The sequence below is a fragment of the Pocillopora damicornis genome, chromosome 1 (assembly GCF_964200805.1).
Source record: "Pocillopora damicornis chromosome 1, jaPocDami1.2, whole genome shotgun sequence".
Taxonomy (NCBI): domain Eukaryota; kingdom Metazoa; phylum Cnidaria; class Anthozoa; order Scleractinia; family Pocilloporidae; genus Pocillopora; species Pocillopora damicornis.
In genome coordinates, this window is record NC_142670.1 from 30,090,467 (window position 1) to 30,102,481 (window position 12,015).

The 12,015-nt window shown below is 36.4% G+C and overlaps 1 pseudogene; it reads left to right on the plus strand.

The window, feature by feature from the left end:
- Positions 1–10,119: 10,119 nt before the first annotated feature.
- LOC149053236 (uncharacterized) lies at positions 10,120–11,082 on the plus strand (annotated as a pseudogene).
- The last annotated feature ends 933 nt before the right edge of the window (positions 11,083–12,015 follow it).

A 12,015-nucleotide genomic window follows, 5' to 3' on the forward strand; every position in this document is an offset into this window, starting at 1 on the left:
TAGGAAATTAAATGTTTTATTTTAATATATAAATTCATTCAAGCACACAGATGTATCCGGTTACCTCGACAGGAAAGAGAACTCTAATAAAACGTCCAGTAATTGTAACTTTACTTCGTCTATCATGAACCCATAATCTAATTATTAATTTCTTATTTCCAGACGTTGTGGTACTCGAGATCTCTCCCTCGGCTAAAATGTTACTAATTACATTGTTAAGAGATCAACTGACAAAAGGAGGAATGGTTTATATCATAAAATAATAACTAACATTTTTCTCTGAAAGGATAAAAACGCTTTCTTTATTCATAAAACATTAAGGAATATTTTCTCTTCTTGCCAAGAAATGGTGACGGTTTTACGGGTTGGGTAATTTGGAGACTGATCACTAAAGAAGAGTCTTAAGGAAAAACGAACCTGACGAGAGTGTTAAAGTGTGTGGCTCCGAGTGTGTTAAATAGAAAATACGTGAGCAGCTGTTACAATATGATGAAAAGACATGACGCTAAAAGGACACTGAATTCATGAGGTATTCAATTAAAATGTGCTGTCGATGACGGCAAGAGATCACGAAATTATCACGACCACCAAAAATTGATCGACTGAGGAAAAAACCTGTGACTGACCCTCTGCGAGAAGATGTTACTGCAATTCCGTGTCGAGAGCTGCTTTCCTCTATTTCTTTTAGAATACCGTGCCATCCTCGGAAAACAACAAGGAAAATCGAGAAAGGGAAAAACAAGTAGATACACAAACGGAAGAAGATCCATCAAATCTTTGAGATAAGCAGTCCTCCAGAGTACGAGCTGTCTCTCCTTTTCGGTCCAGTCTGTTGCGTGAGTCCAAAAAAATGAAAAATAAATAAACAAATAAACAAACAAACAAAAACGCGTGTCGCAGAATTACAAAATTCGTAATTCTTTTCGACAACGTCGGCAATGGAATATAAATCAACGGGCTCTTTGATCCTGCTCATTCATGTTATGGCTAAAGTTTGTATTGATTTCTTGGACTTGATGAATATAGGTACAGTTGAATTCGGTTTATGTGAACTTTCAAGACTTATGGAATAAATTTTTTATTTTTATTTTTGGGCATTTGTGTGATAAGATAACTTCTGCATTCGTCGTGATGGGAATTGGAAAAAAAACTTTTGTGGGCTGGAGGTGGGATAGGCAGAGATCATTAGGCAGACAGTGTCCTTTCTGTTGGTGTTTGTGTGTTTGTGGGGTGGAGGGTGGGCTGGGTTTGGCATAATCAGGCATCAGATATTGCTATTTTACGATCATTTCCACTATTGTGAAATATTCCTTGTCCGTTTCTTGATATCTTTTTTTTTTGTTTTTTTAACAAAGCGGCCATTGCATTTGGTTATTAACAAAGCGGTCACAATCGTTCTTAATATAATTTTAAGCCTTCATAATGTCTGATTTTCACTTACTAGTATTTGCGTAGTCACCAAACAGATGAGAGATAAAACCATCAGAAAAGTACAATACAATACAATACAATACAATATTCGATATTTATTTGCCATATACGACATTTACAGATGGAAAAAAAATGAAGAAAACTGATGACAGAAAATAAATGGCGAGAAAACCTGAAAGAAACCACGAGGCTTATAACAAGTCAGGCTTTCTCACTTAAAATAACTAATCTTATATTAGAATTACAATATGGACTTATGGTAATTAACTTTGACCGCGATTGATTTTGAAAAAGCTTTTGACTCCATAGAACATGAATTTTTTTATAAAGCATTAGAGTGTTTTAATTTCGGACCCTCCTTCATAAAGTGGATTCAAACGTTTTACAATAACCTCTCAGGTTGTGTTCTTAATAATGGTTTTTTCTCTTCTCCTTTTCAACTAGAAAGGGGTGTTAGGCAGGGAGACCCTCTGTCGCCTTATTTATTTTTAATTGCCATTGAAATTATAGCGATATCTATAAGAACAAATGAGAATATTGAAGGCATAAAAATCGGGGAAGATGAAACTAGGTCTCTGTTGTACGCCGACGACATGACAGCTACTCTAGCAAATATTTCATCAGTCGAAAAAGTAATACAAATCCTTAATGACTTCGAAAAATGTTCTGGCTTAAAAATGAACCTTTCTAAAACCAAAGCTATGTGGGTTGGAAAAAACAAAAATTCTTTAGAAACACCTCTGGGCCTTGAGTGGTGTACAGGTGTTAAGACCCTAGGTATTCACTTCTCCTGTGATCAAGAACAAGTTATAAAACAAAATTTCCAGGATAGATTAAATGAAGTTCAAAAAATGATTAATTTATGGAAACTCAGAGGTCTCTCCCTATTTGGCAAAGTAACAATAATTAAATCTTTCCTAATCCCAAAATTATTATATGTTTCCTCAATAATAGAAACCCCACCCGAAATTATTAAACAGATGGAGAAAATGATCTACAAATTTTTGTGGAAAGGCCCTGATAAAGTTACAAGGCTTTCTGTGATAAATACTTTAGAGAATGGTGGACTGAATCTCACAGACCTTGAGCTACATATTAAAGCATTAAGATTGTCCTGGATTCCGCGTCTCATAGATGAGAAGGAAGGGCCCTGGATTTCTTATCTCAAATACAACTTAAAAAAATACGGAAGATGTTTTCTTTTTAGATGTAACTATGATGTAAATGATCTTGACTTAAGTCTTAGTAAGTTTTACTTACAGCTTCTAAGATGGTGGGCGGATTTTAGATGCTCCTTTTCTGATGTGAATTATTCTCAAAATGTAATTTGGAATAATAAGGATATACGAATTAATAATAAACCTGTTTTTTATAAAACACACTTTGACAAGGGCATAACTTATTTGAATGATTTACAGTTCGATGTTGACAATGTGCGTTCTTATGAATTCTTTAAGCAAAAAGGGCTTAACACTAATTTCCTGACTTGGACAGCCTTGAGATCTTCTATTATTAATACGAAATCAAAAAGCTCCTGCCCCATCCCCACAGCGGGTAATCTCGATCCTATGAATTTTGATTATAAGTCTAAATCTTTTAATGCATATACTGCAAAGTGTAAACAGTTTTATTCTACGATGATAACAAGTAAAGCGAGAATCCCGAATGGCTTTAAAAAGTTGACAGCGGATTTTGAGCTTTCAAATGCGCAGGAAGTTTTCTCTATTCCTTATCTTGTTGCGAGCGAAACGTATGTTTGGTCGTTTCAATACAGAGTATTGAATTTCATTTTGTTTACAAACGATAAATTGTTCAAAATAGGGTTAAGTGATTCGGACAAGTGTTCTTTTTGTGGAACCTATACGGAAGATCTGTACCACCTCTTCTTTAACTGCTCCTTTGTGCAAGCTTTTTGGAACGTACAGTCTGGTGGTTTGATCTTAGTGGCGAATATTTAATTTTGTCTTTAAAAGATATTATGGTTGGCTTACTTCAGAGGAACGATCTGTTAAATTATTTGATAATTTTAGGGAAATTGACTATTTGGGAATGTAGAAAAAATAACACCTCTCCAATATTTAGATTGTTTTTGCACAAGGTTGAAGTTAAAAAACAAGTTGAAAAAATAATTGCTATAAGAAACAGAAAGCTTCGCGATTTTCAAATTAGATGGGAATTTCTCATATAATTTTGTGTTTGCCCTTTTTTTAAGGAAAAGAATGGAAGACCAATGCATAAACTTAGATCTCATATTCTTCCTTGTTTATTAGTTTATTGTAGTTTATTTTTGTTAGAGAATTAACTGGGCGTCGCCATCGCCGGTATGTGTCACTGTGCAATGTTAAAAGAAAATAGTGCTTTTTGTATGTAATGGCATAATTAGTAGACTGTGTTGTTAATAGGGCTGGATACTGTAAGTAGTGTAATTATTAGTGACTGTAAGTAGTGTAAGTATTAGTGACTGTAAGTAGAGTAATGTAAATAAGCATTGTAATTAGTGTAAGTGGTGTTTCATATTGTATTGTAAGCATTGTTTGTAATTTAAAAATTAAAATCAAAATTAAAAAAAAAAAAAAAAAAAAAACTTTGACCGCGCACACGTACACGCACACACGCACACACATATTAAGTAAGTTAGTTAAGTATTACTGCCTTACAGAAGTTAATACCTAGAGAGAAGAAATTCCTTAAGCTTTCTTTTAAAAGAAGCGGATGAGGGAGAACTAGTTATGTCAGAATTTAGCGAATTATAAAAGTTTGGACCTTGAAAGTAAATTGAAAACTTCCTGGTGTTCGTTCTGCACAGTGGCAAACGGAAGGACTGAGCATTCCTAGTATTATAATTGTGGATTTGACTATTCAGTAAAAAAAAAATTATTGAATTTGGAAGGGAGTGTAGAGTTCTCGAATGAAAACATAAAAGTACCTAATTGAAACGAATGGATATCATGAAATTTTAAGAGTTTAAGTTCCTTAAAAATAGGGCCAGTATGGGCAATGTATATAGAATTGCTTACTATTCTTAACGCACGTTTCTGTAAGGTTACAATTCTTTGAAGGTTTGACTTATAGGTACCAGCCCAAGCTAAATTGCAATAATACAAATATGGAAGGATCATAGAATTGTATAAAGTATAAAGGGAATGAGTAGAGAGAAAAAAACCTAGATTTATGAATAATACCTATAGATTTGGATAATTTATTTGCTGTTAAGGATATATGCGATTTCCAGGTCAAATTGTCATCTAATAAAACACCCAAAAACATGGTCTCAGAAACACTTAGAATAGGCTGCTCATTCATGAAAACTTGAAATTCAAAGGATTGCTTCTTTTGCCAAGGCTTGAATACCATAAAATTAGTCTTGGCTAAATTTAAGGAGAGCCGGTTTGCTGCAAACCAGGTTGACAATTTGTTTAATTCTCTATTTAATGTGTTAATTAGGTAAACAGGATCATTATGGGAGATAAATAAGTTTGTATCATCAGCAAACAAGATTGCATCAAGCAGGGAAGCATTGTTCAAATCATTAACATACAGGATAAAAAATAAGGGACCAAGAATAGAACCTTGAGGCGCCCCTCAGGGAATTAAATTCGACAAATTGTGTCCTCTCAGATAAATAACTTTTGACCCATTCTAGTGCCAGACCACGGATCCCATAATGATTGAGTAAAGTAAAGTAAAGAAATGCCAGTCACGAGAGCAATGCTTCGCTTTTCCCTATATAAATTCGCTGGTTCCTCTTGTAAGCCAATAACAATATAAGCCACATATGTGAAAATCAGTGTTTATACACCCCTAAACGTTGAAAATATTTCAAGTCAAAGGAACAGTCTTGGTCTCGATCCGCATTTTTGTCAACAAAATGAACACACATCGGTTAAAAAGAGGAAATATACGGACCACGTGCAAAGCTGTTAATTGTTTCTCGCATATTACGCGTGTTAAATATTCAATAGTAACATCTCATTTACATCCATATCTACTTTTATTAAGTTGGTAAATTCTGTACAGACATCACACCAACCAACTCGCGCACAAAGTGAGAAGACTATATAAAGGCTTGAAATTATATTAAGAACGTGTAATAGTGTAGTTTGATCGTCCGGGTGAGTGTAGTCCTGAGAAGGACTGTTGTCAGTAATGGTGACTGACGTTTCGACAACGTGAGCGGAAGTCATCATCAGAGTCAAATAGGTTGTTGTCAGTCGAATGTACTTAGTACGGTTTGTGTAAACTGATTGGTCAGTTTTGCCGTGATGTTATTGGCTGTAAGACTCAAGTGGCGTAGGTCAGTCGTGATTGGTCGGTTTCGATCCGTTAGTAAAGTTAGGTCGTTCTGTTCGGTTCGTTTGTAATGTTAATGTCGTGAATGAGTCGTTTGTATGGTGCCGGTAGTGGTTGACACCTGTTGAGGGGAGTCTGTTCCAAGTTAGTAAACCAGCTTTCCAGGGTCAGTCGTTGAAAGTAGTCGGTGCTGCAGGTTAGGCATTGCGCAGAGTCGCAGTCAATAGTGTGGTTCGTAAGTCGGTGATGTTCAGCAATGTGATTGTTAACATCGCCTTTCCTCGTCGCTCGTTTGTGTTCATTCGGCCTAGTTGTGAGGTTTCTGCCGCTCTCACCGATATACTGCTCCTTGTCTATTCCTCGTTTCGTCTCTGTCTTTGATATTAGTCAGTAACTGACGTAGTGTGGTAATAGGTTTGTGAGCGACGCGGATATTGAATGGTTGTAGGATGCGTGGGATGTTCTCAGATATGCCCTTTATGTATGGTATAGTGGCTGTGGTCGTAGGGGTTGCGTTGTCGTTAGCTTCGGTAGTACGTAGTAGTAGGTCTGTGAGTGTTACGTTGGATGAAGTCTTCGTTGTAGTTGTTCTTTGAAATAGTATATAATATCTTAGAGTATAATTTCTTACCATGCTACAAACGAATTACAATTTTTAGTATGATACAATTGTAGCCCTAATGTTATTGCTCAAATAACATCCCTTTGGACTTTCCTAATCGCCTGCAAGTGGAAAGGGCGCCTTCAAAACTCCTAAAGATCCTTTTTCAAAGAAATTAAATCGATTTGAGAGGAATGTTCTGAGGTCACTGCTCCAAAAGCAAAACTTTTTCCTCCAACTGTAAGCTGATCTAAGCCAAAACAGTGTATGCAAAAAAAATGATGAAAATGAAACCCCTCTTGGAAAAAAAAAAAAACTACCATTTTGATCAGTGAGCCGGTTGCCATGACGATAGTTGTCTTCATGTGTGAAAAGAAAAATACTATGGTTATTCGCGCGGTGAAGATATCCTGTTCTCGAAACAATATAAATATGTTATTCGCCAGCCGGGAGGTCCGTATTGGGAAAAACTGTGCCCGAGAGCAAGAGTAGGCCTTGGGCGGTACTCAAGACACAGGGCACAGTTTTTCCAAACACGGACCGACTTAGGCTGGTGAACAACATTTCTATTTTTCCCCTAAACTTAACGAAATTATTTCCGAAAGAAACCAATGATTTAAGGCTATAATTACGGCAAGATCTTCCATAAACCAAACAGTTTCTGAGTGAGTAAATGGTATGGTTAAATGTTTGAATTCAGTTTTGTCAAATAAAATAAAAATCGATTTTTTCGTCCTCTGAAGGTGGGAAGTAACCTTAAAATAGATCAGAGGTAATGAGTAAGGGACAAAACATCAGATACGCAAACGGAAGAAAACCCATCAAATAATTGACATACGGTAGTCCTCTAGACTACGAGCTGTCTCTCCTTTTCTGTTCAGTCTGTCGCGCGAGTCCAAAAACATTTAAAAAATCCCTCCGATTAAACTGACCTTTGCATTAAAACACCATGTCACAATCCCGTCTATTCGCAGGAGAAACCTCACCAGGGAATCTCAACTGATCAAGAAGTAATGTGGATGTATGCCTTCATATATTCTGCAACTTGCATATTTCCTGGTGGTATTCGTTATTTGTTCAACAAATAACGAATATCACTAGGAAATATGTAATGCATTTACACCAAGCCCGTCTCTTCGCAGGAGAAACCTCACTAGGGAATCTCAACTGATCAAGAAGTAATGTGGGTGTATGCTCTGATATATTCTGCAAACAAATAACGAATATCACCCGGGAAATGTTTATTGAAGTAGTGCCTTAACACCAAGCGCGTGAGAGCTGTGATACTTTCCGAAAATCAAATATTCAAGGGGAGGGATTATTAAAGGCGGAGAAAAATTTGAGTGAGACTGCAATCGATACAAGAGCATACCTCTTCGCTCCAAGAAATAGCTTCTTAGTTCTAGTAAAAGGAATTCACACGGTTCACTACACCGGAAAAGTTAGCGGATCAGTAATGTAAATGAACTTTACAGGAATAATTCATAAGTATTTCTCTCTCTCTCTTTGCTATGACTCTTTTCAATTCAACGGTGTAGAATGAATTTCTAAAGCAAAATTAGAACTAGAGCAGTGCATCGAGTATCATGAGTCAAGCGCAAATTATCCTGGAAGTGTTATTACACTGTTTATTTATAAATTTAATGAAGATAATATCTCATTGAGGGATAATAACACCCGAGTGGCCTTACGAAGAAATTTTGAGCCAAGTAAGAAACTTCTAGACGCTAAAATTTTTGAGCCAAGTAAGAAACTTCTAGACGCTTAGGCGCCAAAGATCTCTTTTTTTTCCCCTTTCTGAGCTAAATTCATCACAGTAGGATGAATGTTTAACGCAAATTTGAAAATAGGTCAACGCACTGAGTAGAGAGTTAAAGCAAAATATCTTGGATGTGTCACAACAAAATTCGTTCATCACCGTCATGAAAACTATCTTTCATTGAGAAATGATAACGATATATGCCTCTTCGCTTCGAAAAAAAACATTTTTATGATTTAAGTAAAGGAAAACACAACGTGTTCTTGAACGGATCAGTTACCGGATCAGTTAATGTAAATGCAATTAACTGTACATAATAATTTGGATCATTTCTGTCTCTTTGCTAAAACTCATTTAAATTGAACGGCGTAGGATGACTGTTAAATGCAAAATTAAAAATTGAAGAGTGTATTATGTAGCATGCGTCTGGGGCATATTATCCTGAAAGCGTTCTTTATATTCTTTGTTTATTGAAAGATGATAACGTCCGAGTCGGTTTGTTAATAAATTTTGAGCCATGCAAGAAATTTGTTAAAAACCTTATGAAGCGGTAAAACTTTGCAGAAAAGCACACGAATAGCTGTCATGTTGTTTGATGAATAGACATATATCGTGACATGAAGGCCTCTACGTGCACGGTATTATTTCGAAATGCATCGTCTACCTCGACAACATGATTGCCTTGAGTAACATTACTATGATACATAAATGACTTTTCAGCTTTTGTTATTTCGTGTCGTTGCAGAAGATCGAGTTCCTCTCCTTTGAAACACTACATTCTTTCCTGATCAAACGTTTCGTCTCGTAAACCATTTAGTTAACTTTGTTTGAGGCACCGGCAGTGACCGAAATCCTAAAAATAAGTTTAAATTAGCAAGAAGTTTCCAAAGCAGAAGGCATCAGTCCTAATCATAACAGGAAACTTGCTGACTTTTAAAATAACGTCTATGAGAAAATTACGCACCTCTGATCGGCTGGAAACGAGTGCATTCCGATATAACGCGAGTGCAAATTACTAATAGCGCCTTCTTTTACTATATGAGTACGTACTGAGTAATCCCACCAGCTACCTAACCCTTTAACTCCTAAGATCTCATTAGTAATTCTCCTTACTTTCTGCTATACAATTCTTATGATGTCAATTTGGAGAATTTAGTATTGGATCAACTGATAATCCCCTAATTGATATTTTATTTTATTCTCATTACTTCTATGCTTGATATTGTATTGATATTGTTAGGAGAAAATCTCTCTTAGTCACTCATGGGAGGTAAACGGTTAAGAGAATTGGTACAGTATTTGACGACTTCAACTGGAAACTTTTATTAGCACTAGTTTGGCTAAGTGGAGTAGTGTTTCAGAGCTAGGTTCTTTGACAGTACGTTGATCAAAAAAATGTTTGAGCGACAGAATGGCAAATGACACAAAAAAGAGATGTAATATCCATAGTGAAAAGAAGTTTGTCTTGGCCGAGGAAATTAAAGTCACGAAACTTTCAGGTGCGTGTTAGCTGTCTTTAATGAATGATGGCAAAGTTTTCACGATATATAGGAGCCATAAATATACTTAATACTTATACGCAAAATTAAATAGTGCATCTGGTAGCATGTGTCTAGAGCTAATTATCCTGAAGCGCTATTACACCTTTCGTCTATCACTAATGAAGATCCTCTCTCACTGAGTAAAGATAACTTCCTAATCTGCTAGTGCAGAGATTTTGAGCCACACAAGAAATTTGTTGCAACCATAAAAAGCGTAAAACTGTGCAATTCTAGCCATTTCAACAAGAAAATACATGAACAGCTGTTACGTTTTTTGGTAAACAGTCATTTTATTGACGGTATTAGTTGAACCTGAAATGTCTTGTCTACCTGGCCCACGCGACTCCTTAAATATAATTACCACGTAATACAAATAACTTTTCAGCTGCTGTTACTTGATGTTGTTTCATAAGGCTGAGTTCCTCTCCTCTGAAACAACGCACTTTATTCCGAAAAAAAAAACTGTTTACCGTAGTTCATTTAGTCATAACTTTAGAATGATTGACTCGTCGGCAGGGAACAAAACCTTGGAGAATGCCTCTGGATTCACAAGAAGTTTTCCTTCCAAGGCAGAAGGGATCGTACTGTGCAGCGCTTTCATTTTATGTTCGGTCCTAATCATTGCAGGAAACTTGCTCACTCTGGTTCTCTTTGCAGTTACCAAACCACATGGCGTTTGCTGATTTGATGTTAGGAGCCTTCACTCTGCCCTTTTATATTTTCGTTGTTGGAGGTGACTATCAACTTTGGACAGCAAAATATGACTCTGAACACATGGCCTACCGAGCATTTTATACAAGTTTCGATAACATATTTTTGTTTGGCTCGTATATATCTACAGCCTCTATTTCTTGTGAGAGATTCTATGCCGTATTTTGGCCGTTTAAACACCGTTCATTATCCACCAGAACATACCGCACCACCATTTTCTTAATTTGGACATTCTCTTTCTTGGTGTCTACATTAATGACTTTGTTATATGTTTCGAGTTCATTTGAATCTGGTATGTACGTTTTCATCCCCGTTTCGGTGGGTCTAACAATCATCATATGTTTCTGTAACATCGCGATCTGGAGTAATTTTCAACGCTAGAGAGTTGCCTCACAGCATCGAAATGAAGCTTCGCGAAACAGACGCTTAACAAAGATCCTTCTTCTGGTGTCCATACTGGCTTTAATATGTTGGCTTCCCTTAATCATCATGGACGTATTAATCTTTTTTACTACGACATCAATACCACGGAAGTTTTATTACATGGTGAACATTCTAAATTACTCTAACTCTTTTGTCAATCCGATTGTATATGTATTCAGAATTCGTGAGTTTCAGCAAGCGCTACGTGTGTGTTGCACGAAGAGCAGACCAGCCATTAAGATGGTAAAATTCAAAGGAAGAAACCGCAGAACGCCAGAGATAGAACTAAGAATATTCCGCAAAGATCCCACTCGCCTGAAAGTTGATGTTGAACGAGATAACTGAGATTAGAGGACCTTCCGCATGTTTACTGAGTAGTGACATCCATAGGTGGAAGAAGCCATAAATGTGGAGTATTGTCAAAAAAATAGGATAACGTTCTTAGATTTTCAATTTTTTACTTCACAGAGCCCTGTTGTTGTATAGGGTTGCTCTTTGCAGCAGAAGTTCACACCAGTTAAGTCTGAATTTCATCCAGTGATAAAAATATATTGTTTTATTTATTCTATCTGAGCAAAATATCGTCTCATTTACGAAAAAAATAAACTCTTCATAAATATGATAATTCTAGCTCTTAAGTTACTGCTCAAATTCAGACACCTATACTTTTAAGAGAGTGTCTCTGTAAGAGCGGTCCGGTCAATTTTCCTTGAGACACGGATTTCGCCCGTTTCTCGTGTGTTGTAAGACATTCATGTACCTATACTAAAACCACAATCAGTTTGATCGGATCTCTTTATTTTTCAGAGTTTTACGGAAATTAAATTTCACTCGAGCGAAGGCTTGTCGTGACACTTTTCAAGACTTTAATTTCATACAACTTTGGAGGATAATTTACAAAAAACTACGGAACTCAGCAAAAAACAAATACCACAGCCATGTATATTAACTCTATCTTATCTATCGAGGCGACTTTCGTAAACATCACGTTTCAATCAAGGAAACAGGGAGACTTGAATGACACCTTATCGGTTCGCCTAAATCAAACACGCCAAAACCGATCAAATTCAAGGTAAATTTTTGAAAACGTGAGGCGTTCTTAACTGATCCAACTAACATAGCTAGGAAGTAGGTGCCATAGAAAAGGTAACTACAGAAAAAAACTTTGCGGCCCGACCTTTACCAGAACTTTATAGCTCCGTGAACTTACCTCATTTTCGGCAATCTCCAAGTTTGGCCGCCATTTTGAGGGACTTGTA